A 14855-nucleotide genomic window follows, 5' to 3' on the forward strand; every position below is an offset into this window, starting at 1 on the left:
CACCCATAATGGAAAAATATAAACTGAGAAAAACTAAGTTTACTTCAAAAGAAAATCAAGTTATTTACATGCCTTAGCACTATGCCACGGTTTTTATTAAAGGAAATCTGTATGTCAAGTTATTTGTGTGGTAAAGCAAGCATTAATGTGAATGGGTTATGTACTGCAACATGATGCCATTTACGTACATTCTTAATAGTAAAACTACTATAAATTGAGTGAAATTTGTCATCTACTTAATACATTCATTTAAAGATTTGTAAATGTAATACATGCTAATTTTAGGTTGGTGTGGGCTCTGAGTGAAAAGATTAAAAAACAGATTTTAAAAAATAAACTAGTTAGATATATTAAGTCTCTTTTAGATGTACATAGTTGTATATTACATTAGTTTTTCTGTCTTTCTGAATGGTGAAACATTTTATATTTTATGTTAAAAGTACAAGCTATCAAAGAAAAAATAGACAACTTAAACTTTATAAAATTAAAACTTTTGTTTTTCAAGAGAATGAAAGACAATTTACATACATATGAAAAAGTATTTGCAAGTTGCCTATGTCCAGAATAGATGACCTGCTCTCACAGTTCAATTGCCATAAAAAGGCAATTCAATTTAAAGACAGATTTATCTGTCATGTCACTGTGAGAAAATGCCTGACACAAGACCATTATGAATTAAAGGGATGTTCACAGTTTTGCAGTTCAGGAAGCTCAAGCCTAAGGCCAGAAAGCCCCATTGCTTTGAGCCTTTGATGAATGCAGCCCATCATGGTGAAACCTGCATAGGAACATGGTTCTCACATCTTGAGGAGGAAGCATTAAGAAAGACGAAGACAGTCTTGTAACCCCTTTCTGATGTGTGCACCAATGACACTTGAACCTCCCATTGTGTTCTATCTTATAAAGGTCCAAAGTTCTTCCCAATGTTATAATCATGGAGAATAAGGTTTTCCATTGTGAGGTCTCCTTTTTTCTCAAAGTCCATTGGCCAACATTCCAGGAGAACAAAGGGGCAGAAGTGACAACAGACAGATTTGTATGGCTGGCCTTTGAACAAGACAGAAGTAGCCTTTTGGGAGACTGCTTCAGGGAGACCGATCAGCTCTATTCCAGAGTGGGGGGAGATATAAAGGATGGGGACAGAGGCTGGGACATCATCTAATTTGCACTAAATAGCATGCTCCTATCATAAAGGTCCTAGTACAAGTCTTAGCTATCATATGTGGAATCGTGGTCCTATCTTAACACTCCTAGCACAATGTCTAATTATCATATGGGCAACAGTGGGAAAGCTTCTCCAAGGAATTGTGTCAAGGGTCACCCTAGAGATAAGTCAGACATCTGGGCCTAGAGACATTCTCCAAATAAGGTCAGATGGAGAGCACAAAGCCCTCTTCTGGGAGGGAGTCCTCCATGTTGCTGAGCTTGGAGAGGACTGCCAGGACATGGTAGACTGCAACCTCTGACCAGCAGGGCCTCCCAACCTTCAACAAATGGTTCAAACTTCAGCATCAGGCAAATGAGCTCAACAAAGAGTTCTCCAAGGAAGATATACAAATGGCTAATAGGTACATAAAAAATGCTTCATGTCCTTCGCTATTAGCAAAAAGCAAATTACAGTCATAATGTCTTCTTGCCTACTAAGATGGTTATCATTTTTTAAAAAAGATAAACAAGGACTGGGGAAATTGGAACTTTTATATTTTTCTGGAAACAGCATAAAATGATCTGCCACCATGACAATCATGGATCAAAGCTAAAACACAATGATCATATCATACAAAATTTTTCCTCCTAAGAATATAAAGAAAACTTAAAACACACAAAAGCCTGTACAAGAATGTTCATAGCTTCATTATTTATAATACCCAATATATAGAACAAACCAAATGCATAATAACTGATAAATGCATAAGCAAACTGTGGTATATCTATTACTGTAGAATATTATTTACCAATAAATAAATAAATGATGTGCTAGTACGTGCTATGATGTGGATGAACCTTGAAAACACTGTGCCAAATGAAAGAGGTCGAACAGAGGAGCCAGTGTGTAGACCCAAAAGCTTCACTCAGCCTTGACAATTCATTAGAGTACAGGAGCAAGATTCTATTACACTCAGGGGCATGGCTAATTTTAACTAATGGATGATCAGAAAAGAAGTGTGTAGGGAAAAGACTGAGAGAAACCTCCAGTGTTCTTCACTAGTGGGATGGTTCAATTCTTACTTTACAGTAACAGTGTGAAACAGTACATGAAGCTCATTGCTAGTTAAAGAATCCAGCACAAGTCTTGATGTATTGGGTTTTCAATGGGAGTTGCTGTGCAGACACCAAACCCCAGAGCCAAACCCCAGATGTTTACTGTAAGTGCCAATTGTAGCACGCATTGTTGCTGGCCACCAGTTCACAAATAATGACACAGAAACTGCCTATTAATTATAAAAGGTTGGCCTTAGCTTAGGCTTGCCCCACTAGCTCTTATAACTTGTTAACCCATTTATATTAATCTACATTTTCCCTCATGGCTTTTTACCTTTGTTTCATTCTGTATGTCATTCCCATGTCTCATTGGCATCTAGATTCATCTCTTACTTTCTTTCTCTCTCTCTCTCTCTCTCTCTCTCTCTCTCTCTCTCTCTCTCTCTCTCTCTCTGCCTAGAAGTCCTGCCTAAAGCTCCTGCCTAGCTATTGACCATTCAGTGTTTTATTAAACCAATCACAGTAATATATCTTCACATAGTTTACAAATATCACCCCCCAACATTCCTTCTTTTTCTCTAAATAGAAAGGAAAGGTTTTAATTATAATATAGTAAAACTATATACAATAAGAACAATTATCAGGTAATAATTACACTTACAGTGTCCAGTCGATCTATATTTGGCAAATTCAGAGAAAATATTCCGTTACCTACCCTATCTTGGGGAGTTGAAAGTTTTGACTTATTTTCTATTGTATTACCAACCCAAAACTATCTTTTTAGACCTCAAAACATTTTCTTAGATAAACAATTTAAGCTTTTATGTCTCTCAACCTTAAAAGCTTTACGTCTCTTATGTAAGTTTCATTTTTGAATTTGGTAACAAGAAAAACTGTAACTATAACTATCTTGTTTTCAACTCCATCAAAGACCTGAGAAGGATATACTATTACCTTAGTAAACAGGAAGTGCAGAGCAAGCAACTTCTAAAACTATAGAAATGAGAGAGACATCTGGCTGCATGGACAGTCATCCCAAAGTTCCTTTGCAGTGTTGGGGCATCTGTATGTCTTTGTCCTACAGGCTCAGAATATCTGACAGACTTTTCTGTGAAGCAAGAATTTTGAAGGACTGTCCTACCCTGTCTTGACAAAGTTAAGCAGTCAATTTCTGTTGTTTCCTCCTTGTACAATTTGGCCAAAATACTGTCAGCAGTCAAGGCAAGGGCAATTTCTTGCCTAGTGTCTAATTTTTGCCACAAAGAAAGAAAACTTCACAAGGAAGTTCTTTGATGCCCATCATTCTCTTTTGAAGTAAATTGGTGCTGCCAGGAGCAGATGTGTCTCACTGTCATGAAAAGCCTTATGTTATTAAAAAATTTTAAATGCTATATTCTGGAGGTCTCTGAAGTGTTTTAAGACCATCTATCTATCTAAAATATATCTCTATGTGATCTTGAAAACATACTTAACATGGCCACAAATCTGATTGTTATAGATGACTAACTGCTAACCCACATTTCTTAATATCTTAAAACAATTTATAATAATAGCCTTTCAAGGACTAGAAATTTATATTTCATTGATAATTGAGCTGCAATATGTACAATACTGTAAACAAGGGTAGAAATATATATATATATAGTGTAACAAAAATAACCTTAAATTTGTATCAACATACAAAAATCCATACTTTACTGCATCAGAGGCATGTGAAATAAATATATATTTAAGATGAGTGGTTGTTTAAAATATACTCAACATATCATACTTTTATCCCATCATTTCTATACTATAATCCCCCCTTTTCCCTTCAAAAAGAGATCCCTGATTCTAATCTCCTTTGTTCAGCTTTGGTCAATAACAACTTGTAACCAACCCTCCTAAACAATGACAAACATCCATAACCCTCCAACGATCAAAAATCACCTATCCTACTGCTGTGGGATATCTCTCTGCATGCTGTGAATATGTGCTGCTCTGGTTGGTTGATAAATAAAGCTGTTGGGCCAATGGTGAGGCAGAATAAGGTTAGATGGTACATTCCAAATGGAGAGAGAGGCAGAGGAAAAGCTGAGAGTTGCCCCCCAAAAATACCAGTAAGCCACGAAGCCATGTGGCAATGCATAGATTAATAAAAATGGGTTAATTTAAAATATAAGAGCTATCTAACAAGAGGCCTGACCCATAGGCCATATAGTTTGTAAATAATATAAGCCTCTGTGTGTTTCCTTAGGACAAAGCAGCTGCAGGACGTGGGAGGAAGAGATTCTTCCCGACCACAGGGCCGGACAGGACTGGAGAAACCTTCTGGCTACACCCTACCACTTGAGAATGTGGGCATCATGTTCTCTAGACTGTTTCCTGTTGTTTGGGGCTGACAGCATCTTTAGAAGACCCTGAGAAAACTGAGATAATGGTCAAGTACTAGGAAAACTGGCCATAACATTGGTTCTTCAATCCGTGTATAATGGGAAAGTACAGGGCTTATCTGAAGTCCTAGATGGAATAGTGTATGAGACTGAACCATCTCAGCTAGCAGCCTTGAAGTTGTTTTGGATGTAAAATTTTAAGAAAACTGCATCAGAGGCATTCTAAGAATCTGGATCATCTGTGCTACTTTTTTTCATTGGTGTCTGTTGCTCGAATTGCTAAATGGTCTTATAATTTAAAAAACCAAAGTCAGATATTGGGGTAAATGCTGAAAGATTAGAGAGACAAAGGAACAAGTCACTGAAATGTCTCACCTTGCTGACTCCACGAATTCTCTAACTGAAAACCTCTGAGTCCGCAGCCAAAAGGGGCTTCAGCTGAAAAGGGCTTCCTTAGCTGAAAGCACCTCCATCCAAAAGGCCTTAGTTCCTGTCTCCTCACACCTCATATACCTTTCTTTGCCCAGCTATTTCACTTCCTTCCTAGTGCTGGGATTAAAGGTGTGTGACTTCCCAAGCAAAGGCATGAGATCTCAAGTGCTAGGATTAAAGGCACGTGATTCCTAAGTACTGGGACTAAAGGAGTGTCTCACCACTGCCTGGCTCTGTTTTTCTCCTAGACTGAATCAATCTCATGTAGTCCAGGGTAGCTTTGAACTCACAGAGATCCAGAAGGATCTCTGCCTCCTAAGTGCCAGTATTAAAGGTGTGTGCCACCACTGCCTGGGTTCTGTTCTCTGATCTTCAGGCAAATTTTATTAGGATACACAATATATCACCACAGGTGTCTGGTCCTTTTTTTCTGAAAACACACAAACTTTTAAAGGTAGCATATATGTCTGCATTAACACAAGTATGGAATGTGTGGTGTGCACAGTCAGATAAAGATAATTTTTTTGTTCTATGTTTTAGCAGGTAAAAGGTATCTATCAACTTTATAAGTCAGTTTGGACTGTATAACCAAACTATAATATAAATCGCTATCCATGCCATAAGAAAGGATGGCATGTAATAATAAGTCAGGAGGACTCTGTAGCCAACAAGATTTATCATGTCTCACCCAGTCTCAGAACTGTTCCCATTTTGAGGGATCAGCTTGTACATCAATGGTCTTGTAGTCTTTCTTGGCTTTTTCCCTCACATCTATATCCAAGATCCTCAGGAGGTATCCCCTGGTCAAATCTGATCTTGATTAACTTTGAAGGAATCTACAGCATTTTGTTTTCTGTGGAAACTAAAGCATAACCTGTAGTTGGTTTTTTACTCTTTACTCTTTGGGAGCCCACCACCCAGCTCCCAAATAAATACATAGAGACTTATTTTTACTTTTGAATGCCTGGACTTAGCCTGGCTTCTTACTAGCCAGCTTTTCACTTAAATTATTCCATCTACCTTTTGCCTCTGGGTTTTACCTTTTTCTATTCTATATATCCTTCTTTACTTCTCACCCCATTGGTGACTGTGTGACTGGTACTGGGCATCCTCCTATCCTCCTTTTCTCACTCGCCTCTCTTCCTCCTAATTATTCTTTCTGCCTGCCAGCCCCTCCTATTTCTCTCCTCGCCAAGCTATTCAACTCTTTATTAGACCAATCGGGTGTTTTAGACAGGCAAAGTAACACAGCTTTACAGAATTAAACAAATGCAACATCAAAGAATGCAACACATCTTTGCATTGTTAATAAATATTCCACAGCATAAATGAATGTAACATAAGTTATATTGCGTAACAATAACCTCTCCTCCAATGCAACACATTGTCTGACTTTCATTTTGAAGCCAGACATCCGTAAAGTGTATAGGCTGGTTTAATTTAGCAGTCTCTTCCATATTCCAGCAATTCAGTGCCTTTTAGCAGCTTCCATTCTCTGTTTATTAGCATTCAAAAAATTCAGAATTAACAAAGCACGATATAAGGTCCAAACTCCCTTTGTTATAATATTTTCCATCCTTATGTGGCTTACTTTTTTTTATTCTTTACTCTCTTTTTAAATACTTTATTATTTTCAATTTTTTTCTATGACTGTCTATATCCATTTTTTTTTCTTTCTTTAGCATCTAAGCACATTTTTTTTAAGCATCCTCTACCTGTTCAGACGTTTTCTCAGTCAGGTCAGAACCTGACTTTTTGTGTATCTGAAGCATTCTCTGCTGCTGGATGGCTCTGGTGACTGGCTCTACACACTTCAGTCCAGTGAGAGCATAGTCTTATGGCAGTACCTATGGGAGCCACGTTTACCACCCCAGCTCTGGGAATTTGCTGAGTCTGAGCAGTCGGCATTTTTACCTAGAGTGCTGGATGCTCAAGTGCTCTGTTGCACAGCAGGGCCTCTTAAAAGAGCTGTGCCTTTGTATGAGGCAAGCAGTGGGCTCTGTGTACATGCTGCACATTCGATGCCATTTTTAGCAAGCTTTGTTGTTGGCTACCAACTCACAAATAATGACACAGAGACTTTGGCTTGTTCCTCTAGCATTTAAAACTGAACCCATTTATATTAACTACGTTTTGCCTTGTGGCTTTTTACCTTTCTTTCATTCTGTATGACAGACTTCCTCCATGTCTCATTGGCATCTGATGGGCACCTAGAATCATCTCCTACTACTTTTCTCTTTGCCGAGAAGACCTGCCTATACCTCCTGCCTAGATATTGACCGTTGAGCTCTTTATTAAACCAATCACAGTGATATATCTTTACACAGTGTACAAATATCCCATAACAGCCAATGTTATCACAACCTATCAAACTGATTTGTAACTCTCAGGTGCACTAATCCTATCCGATTGGTATTTCAAGAGATCACATTTCTGATCCAAGGTCTGGGTCAAGGACTCATCCTGAAACAAACCTTTGCCAAGAGCATTCAGGTTTTAGGTTCCTAGCATAATGAACTAACTTTTTCTGGTATTTTCACATATGAAATGTATAGAACAAACAAAGCTATATAAACAGAAATCAGACTACTCTTTGCTACAGCCTAGAGGAGAAGGGGATGAAAAATCATTTCAAATAAATATGGGATGTTTTTGAACAAACTTTCTTGAATTGATATCAGTGATGGTTGTTCAACCTCCTGAAATATAAAAAAAAATTACTAAATCCTTTATCTTAAAATGATTAATTTTATGAAATATATATTTAGAATATACTAAACTGTACCCCATAGTTTAAAACCTTGTAATTAGTGTTTGGATAATTTACCAAGAGTAAATATACAAAGGAGAAATACTTTTTGACACTATTACAATAGTTCATATAATGTGTTAAAACCAATGGAGAAAATGTAATAATACAAATATATACTACTCAATTTGAGTAAGGCCTCCATGTAGCAATAAACATTTTTGACTGTGTGGGATGTTCATAGACAAAATGGTGAGAATGATATAGGAGTATGTCATGAAATTCTTTAAATATTTAACTAAGAATTACCAATGAAGTAAATTTCATTACTCTCTTAATGCTGAGATACTATACAATTAATAAGTTGCACATTTTAAGGTATAATTAATAACACATGAGCACATTTATGGTGAAATAGCAATATAATAAATACCTTGAAATCATGTTGTAATGGTAAGCAAATTTAGGAAAAGTTTCCATTACCAATAATGGTTAGCTGGAAATGCAATCAAATATTTAATATTTTGTAGAAGGACTCAATTATCTATGTATGTAGATGCTATAACTTTCACATTCAGAAAAATTCCATTATAATGTATTCTATTCTATAGTAAATAAATATTGTAGAAATAAATATAGGTGAATAAAGTATTATAATCTTTAAAAAATAAGTGCAAAGAATTACTATTGGAGAGTTCATGAATACAGCACATTTAGCTATATAAATACTTTATAAGATTTATCTTCCAGGGTCATAGTTCATTCTCTTATGCTTGACTCTCCTCACTCAGAAATGATATGCAAAAACCTAATAAAATAGTATATGAAATGTGAACTACACATTTGGTAAAGATGTGCAGAATTTCAGGTGTTTAGAAATAAATTATATTTTTTTCACTTTTTCACATTTTACTAAAAATAGATTATTTTCTCATTCAATATATCCTGATTTCCACCCTCCCTCACTCCTCCCAGTTCCTCTATACTGCCTCCCCCCTCTGAATCTACTCCCTTTCTGTCTTTCATTAGAAAAGAACAGATATTTAAGAGATAACAACCAATCATAACAAAAAAAATAAAGTATAATAAGATGAAGTGAGAACTATCGTATTAAAGTTGGACACTGCAACCCAACAGGAGGAGAAGAGTCCCAAGAGCAGGCACAAAGAGTCAGAGACCCACTTGTTCTGAAGGTCAGAAGTCTCATAAAAATACTAAGCTAAAAGCTATAATATATACACAGAAGACCTGCTGAAACCCATGTAGGCTCTGTTCTTGCTGCTTCAGTCTCTGTGAGTTCATACGCACCTTGCTTGGTTTATTCAGATTCTTGTTCTGCTGGTGTCCTCCATCCCCCTCTGGATTTTATAATCTCTGTGGGATCCCCTGAACTCTGAGAGGAGGGATTTTATGAATACATCCCATTTAGACTCTCTCTCTCTGAGGAATGTTTGGTTGTGGGTCTCTTTATCTATTCCCATCTGCTGCTAGAGAAAACTTCTTTGTTGATGACTGGAGAAGGCACTGAACTATGAGTAGAGTAGAATATCATTAGGGGACATTTCATTGATACTTTTTTGGTGACCAGTACTGTTTGGTTTTATCCTAGATCTCTGAGCTATCTAATATCTGGTCCTTGGATACACTAGCAGTGTTGGGTATGGGGTCCTTCTCATTGAGTAGGCATTAGGACAAATCAGACATTAGTTGGCTACTCTCACAAGTTTTGTGACACTATTTCATTCAATTGAATTGTTGACCAAATGGGTCCAATGGAAATCCCCAAACAACTTAGGCTGTTGCTAAGACAAATGGTTGCTCTCTGCAAAGTGACAGAGGGGCATCATTGCTGAGGACAATATCCACACAAGTCATTGAACATGGAGAAGTCAAGCTGGTGGCCTCCATGAAGCCTTCACCCCTAAGTTCCAGTGTCCTTGATGCAGGAAAGTATGCTATAAGCTACAAAAAGAGAAACATGGGCACCAATCCAGTCGCAAAACATTTGACCTACAATCTGCCCTGCCTGCAAAATATCCTTGAGCAGTGGTGACACAGAAATTATCATATTCTTAAAATTGTTGATGTATTATAAATAAAAGTACCTTTTTGTGATATTTTACATTAACCCTGAATATTTAGGCTCTAGATAATTCTCACCCTGGAGGAACAGAAGTTGGGGAGCAAGTAAAACCAGCGTTCTTAATGACAGTACCCGTTGACATGCCAGCACTAGTGGGGGAAATCACATCAAGCCCCGTCTCTAAATGAAGAGCTACTGATGCTTAAAACCTACTGAGAGCGTGAGAATCAGTCTTCACCAGAGATGAGCCCTCTCAATGGCTAGCTGATCCTAAAGTGTCAGTCCTAAAAAGTATTCATATCAGCAACACTAAATAGACACAGCAGGTTATATTTATATTTTTATTCAAATATATCTTTGTGTTCAACAATAAATAATTGAAGAGTAAGAAGACATTGAAAGGGAGAAGGGGGTAAAGGAGGGGTTCGAGGAAGGAGACAGAATGAGAAATAATATAACTATGTTTTAATTAAAATTTTAAAATAAAATAAATAAAATGTTTCTAAAGATTTAAAATAGTTAAACAGTTTAATTGACGTAGATATACTCTGACGATATTTGAGAGGACACAGAAGAGCTGGTGGCAGAATAGAAAACATCCAGAATGTGAGCTCTAACATGGGGCCATCAAATGAGAAGACTAAACACGGCTCTGGGAAAAGACAAAGGTCAGAATTAGATGACAACACACTTGTGAGTTCTGGACTCACTATTTTCCTCTTTAGAGGGAATACAAACTTTATTTACTGGGTAAGCATCATGTTAAAATGTTAAATGAGACTATTTTCCTTTCTTTTTTTTTACTTTTGCAAGTTTTATGGCAAGGATTGTAGTGTGGATCTCCTCATTTGTGTATAAAACCGAAATATTCTTATATAAATTGAATTTTTAAATGTGTAGTTGGAGAATGGTGTAAGTATGGACTAGATTATAACATATTTGGACACCTTCCAACCACTGTGCTTTTCATAGACTAACCATCTTTATCTTTCTTTTTTATTAAAAAATTTTTTCACTTTACATACCAACCACAGATCCCCCTCTCATGCCTCCTTCTGCACTCCCTCTGTTTCCCCCACCCCAACCCACCCCCATCCCCTTCTCCAAAAGGGTAAGGCCTCCCTTGAGGAGTCAGCAGAGCCTGGTACCTTCTGTTGAGGAAGGGCCGAGCCCCTCCTCCCTGCATCAAGGCAGAGTAAAGCGTCCCACCATAGGGAATGGGCTCCAAAAAGCCAGCTCATGCACCAGGGATAGATCCTGATCACACTGCCAGGGGCCCCTCAAACAGACCAAGCTACACAACTGTCTCCAGAATGTGGGGGGCCTAGTCCAGTCCCATGCAGGTCCCACAGTTGTCAGTCTAAGTTCGTGTGTTCCTACGAGCTTGGTTCAGTTGTCTCTGTAGATGTCCCTATCAGGATCTTGACCCCGCCCCCTGCTCATGTAATCTTCCCTCTCTTCAGCTGGACTCCTAGAGCTCAGCCTGGTGCTTGGCTGTGGATCTCTGCATCTGCTTCCATCAGTCACTGGATGAAGGCTAGACAAAGTCATAATCATGTCCTCATTTTAATCTGTGTAGTATTCATTAAAATTTTTTTAATAGTTGAGATTATACTTCTTGTTAGTCAAAGACTTAAAATGATGAGTTCTAACTCCATGCCCAGAGATGCTACTCTACAAGCAACACACACACACACACACACACACACACACACATGCACGCATGCACACGCACACATACACACACACACACACACACACACACACACACACACACAATTATATCACAAACTGAGGTAAAGAATAAGCTCCACCTCACAATGACATTATTGCTGTCTCTAAATTGTCTTAGGATCATGTTGTCCTTATTGGTTAAATCCAATTTTTAAAATTACTCCCTTTATTTCATCAACTATATGAAGAAACTCATTCTGTTGAAATACAGGTAACTTACAAAGTTTCAATTACTCACTTAAAATTGTGAACAACTCAAACACAATAAATATTGAATTATTTCTCTATCTATTACTCTAGACTTGGTGCATAGATGCCCTGTGCTGTGCTAATGGAGTTCAAAATCATTGTGAACAATTTGCAAGGGTCCAAAGAAGCTTGAATATTCAAGAAATTTTTTCCGTGGAGCCTTTCTCAGTCTTTGAAAATAAACATTTGAGAACAAAAATCAGCAAGTTATTAATGTAACACTATACCTTTATACTCTTCACTAGTTATGCAAAAGTTATGACACCACAGAATACAAAGTTAGAAAATGCATGCTGTTTTGAATTGTTCCCACATAGTCATAATAGACTGGCTGGCCTAATTGTTTTTGAGGATTTTACCTGATTTTAGAGGAAGAAGCTTATGTGTAGGCTTGTTTTTATTTTAAATTCTTTTGTTAAGTATAGGTTTGTTTTAAAGAGTAAGTTTCATCAGTAGGTATTGAGGAATAGCTAGTACTTGGTGAACAGAAAAATAAACTACAACCTGAAAACAATGAAGATATCATGCATAGATTATATCTCTTTTCTTGGTAATGAGTAGCAGTTAAATACTATTTTCTCTTAAACTTCTTGTTTTATTATGACAATTTACTTGTAATAACTGGTGAAATAATAGAAAATGGAGCATTCTAAAGGCAAAATTATTTCAATTCTCTTTACTCTGTTATCAGATAAACATGACCTGAAGGAAACTGTCTGAAACAGACTTGTACAATAATATTTTAGAAAACACTGTGATGTTGAAAGAAAATTTCAAGAGATGAAAATTTAATTCTATTCATAAAGATGAACATAACTGAGACATTTAGGATGATACCAAACATAAAATGTTTTCATTAGTTGATTTCTTTAAAAACAAATGATTGGTAAAGACCTCTAGCAAATCCAGGCTAAGATGTTGCATTAGAAGCTGTCTCTATGTAATTCCATGAGCAGAAAGAGTCTGGGTATCTGGGTCTGTCCTTTGCTTCCCAGACTCTTCCTATTCATGGAGTTACATATAGACTCACAGACCCATTCTAACAGAAGATAGAAAGAAAGAACACCAGGAGCAGAGGAAATTAGTCAAGGAAGATGTGATAAGATAGCTGAAAACAGAGAGAGATAACAAAACAGCCCAACAGCTTTAGCTATAGCTCTAAGCAGTGGTGGGATACCAAAGCCTCCTCAAGGTAGACCACATGGCTCTTATAGAAAAAAATGACTACTAGCCCTAGTCACAGGACAAACCTGTAGTTCTCACAAGTCTTCAGTCCAGCTATGGTCATTGGTGTGACAATGACTCCTACTGGCTCAGTGTGTCTGCGATGGTGTTTCCAGAGGAGATGGCATCTGATGCCAAAGAGAGTAGAAAGATCTACCCCAACAGAAGTAAGCACCATTCCAAATGGAAAACAGACTGGGGGAGATAGTTGCTTTTATTACCAGGAGCTGAGCCTCTCCTGCCCTTGAGTGTAAGAACTCCAAGCTACATACAGCCTTGGGACCTCCAGACTTACAGTGGTCCCCTCCTACTCTGGTGTTTGTGAGCCATTGGTACTAGGCGGAGAGTCACATTTTCCATGGCTATAATATTTAAATACTTGGACTCAGACACCCTCCGGCCTCTGGGTTGGCATATTGGAAAAGCTTGTTATTTCCCAGTCTCTATAATAGGGAGATAAACGCCTAATAAATCACCTCTCATATCTATGTTGCTATCTCTGCCTAGCCTTCTGGTTTGTCTTTATACTCTGTTAATGGAAACAGAGCTTATTTTGCAGTGATGGGTATATAATTAATTATATATTTTCTACCAATAAATATATTTTATTTATATAATATGTTATATGACATATCATATTACATAATAATAACTATATGAAATATATTTTATATTAATAACAAATAAACCTACAATTAATATAATTAATAAAACTTGAATTAAATAGTGGTGACATTCATACAACATTCTGTAAACTCTAAAAATCTACCAGATTGGAACTTTTTAATGTTGGACTTCCTATTCTGAGGAGACAGTAGAGCTTGGAAGTGACTGAAGTGGTCCATGAACACACAGCACAAGGGCTAGACCAGTCTCAGAGGCATAGGGAGACAGAATGGTTGGCATAGAAACATTCTTCCAGTACTATGATATTTTAGGGCATTAATATAACTGGGATGTGCTCACTGAACACCAAGTACAGGATGTGCATTTTTAAACATTTTTTGCTTGATATTTAGACAAATCATTCACTTTGATCAAAATTTAAGGTTCCTAACTAGTACTGATTCTAGCCCTCTTTGTATATTTTTATTCACTAAATTTCACTTATTATTCAATGGATTGATTATTCAAATCCTTTACATTTCTATCAGTTGTGTCATTTCTTTACAACTGTACAAGAATATGTCACCATGTGTTAGAAATTAGTCCTTCATGTTGCATGCAGAGTGCAAGTATTTCATAACTGTGTTTATGGAGGATCTTTCTGCCATGAAATGTACATTTTGATATTAAAATGTGTCTGGTAAAAGACATGCCATTTCTTTTATTCAGTTTTTTTCAGGTATTTCATTGAAAGGTACTAAATTCTCCTGTGTTTTTATGCTTTTCTTTTGGAATGTACCAATGGATATTTTGTCTTAATTTTTACTTCTTTTGGCAGTATTAGACTTTACACTCAGAGTCTTACATATCTTAGTACCCAGCTCAATTTTTTTTTCAGTTTTTTGAGACAGGGTTTCTCTGTGTAGTTTTGGTGCCTGTCTGAGATCTTGCTCTGTAGACTAGGCTGGCCTCAAACTCATAGAGATCTGCCTGGCTCTGCCTTACCTGTGCTGGGATAAAAGGCATGCACCACTGCCACCCAAATTCAGCTCAATTTTTAAAAGGGAATATTTCCTATATTCCAGTTACTCCTTATTAAAACATTATTAAAAACAATGTGTACATATGTATTTTTATAGAGTCAATGTAAAACACTCTACCTCATTCATTCTGTAAGTTATTTTCCTAGAAGATTCCATATCTG

This window comes from Peromyscus californicus, unplaced genomic scaffold (genome assembly GCF_007827085.1).
Source record: "Peromyscus californicus insignis strain IS unplaced genomic scaffold, ASM782708v3 Scaffold_9__1_contigs__length_137607984, whole genome shotgun sequence".
Classification (NCBI taxonomy): Eukaryota; Metazoa; Chordata; class Mammalia; order Rodentia; family Cricetidae; genus Peromyscus; species Peromyscus californicus.